Below are 1,617 nucleotides of genomic sequence, written 5' to 3' on the forward strand. Positions count from 1 at the left end.
GTTGGGAGAATTTCATTGTTTCTTTGATCTCAGTTCTTTAAATTGGTCTGTCCAAGACATCTATTTCTTCTTTGTTAAGTCTAGGGAGAGGATGTGATTCCAAGTATTGATCCATTTTCTCTTTCAAATTTGACATTGTCAAATTTCTGTGCATAGATTTTCTTGTAGTATGCGGAGATTATCTCCTATATCTCTATGGAATCTGTTATTATTTTCCCTTTACAGCTTCTGATTGAGGTTATTAGAAATTTTACGTTTCTATTTCTAGTTAATCTGGGTAAAGGTTTATCAATTTTATTTATTTTTTCTAAAAACCAACTTTGTGTCTCCTTAATTTTCTGAATGATTCTTTTGTTTTCAACGTCATTCTGTTCTCTTTTTTCAGTTCCATAATATGGTTCATGAATTTGTTGATGCATTCTCTTTCTGTTTTCCAAGGGTAGGCATCTAATGCCATAAATTTCCCTCTTAAGACCTGTATCCCACAGGTTTTGGTAACTTGTGTTTTCATTGTTGTTATGTTTGAGAAATTTAACAATTCTTTTATCTCTTCCGGAATCCAACTATCATTCATCATAAGGTTATTTAATTTCTAAGTCTTTGCATGGGGATGAACTTATTTGTTGGAGTTGAATTCCACCTTTATTGCCTTGTGATCTGAGTAGATACAAGGTATAATTTCCATTCTCCATTTTTTAAATTTTGCTGATGTGTGATTTGTATCCTAGGATGTGGTCTGTTTTGGAGAACATACAATGGGAGGATGAGAAAAATGTACATTCTGTATCTTTGAGATGGTCTGCTCTGCATATGTCCATTAATCTCATTTGTTCTAAGGTCATATTTAAGTTTTTGTATCTTTGTTAAGTTTCTCTTTAGAGGATCTGTCCAGTTCCATCAGTCGGGTGTTAAAATCCCCAGGTATTATGGTGTTATGGAATACCATATTGCTCAGACCCATCAAGATCTATTTCATAAATCTGGGAGCATTTAAGTTGGGTATATAAATATTGAAAATTGTAATGTCTTCTTATTATATTGTTCCTTTGACCAATGTAAAGTGTCTTTCTTTGACTTTCTTAACTTTTGTTCCTTTAAATCTGCTTACATCGGAAAATAAGATTGCAACCTCTCCTATCTTCTGATATGCATTTGCTTGAAATATTGTTTTCCATCCCTTAACACTGAGTCTCAATTTGTCCTTCAAGGATAGGGGTGTCTCCTGGAGACAACATATGGATGGCTTGTGCTTTTTTATCCATCAGCCAGCCTATGCCTCTTCAGTGGTGAATTCAGTCCATTGATATTTATTGAGGGAATTGATAAGTGTGGTGGAGTTCTAGTCATCTTATTTTGTGAAAATTCATTGTGTATTTTTATACTTTACACCACTGTGGAGCTAACTTTGGACCATTAGCTTTTGAGTGTTTATATGGCTGGTGGTCCATTGTGATGGTCAGTGTCAAAAATAGGTCCAAGTATTTCCTGTAGAGCTGGTCTTGTGGTAACTTTCTTCAGTATTTATACATCTGCAAAATATTTGATTTCTCCATCAATTTTCAATCTTAGTTAGCAGAATACAGAATTCTGGGCTAAAAATTGTTTTGTTTAAGAATG

This window comes from Otolemur garnettii, unplaced genomic scaffold (genome assembly GCF_000181295.1).
Source record: "Otolemur garnettii isolate 467f Iridium unplaced genomic scaffold, OtoGar3 scaffold00040, whole genome shotgun sequence".
NCBI lineage: Eukaryota > Metazoa > Chordata > Mammalia > Primates > Galagidae > Otolemur > Otolemur garnettii.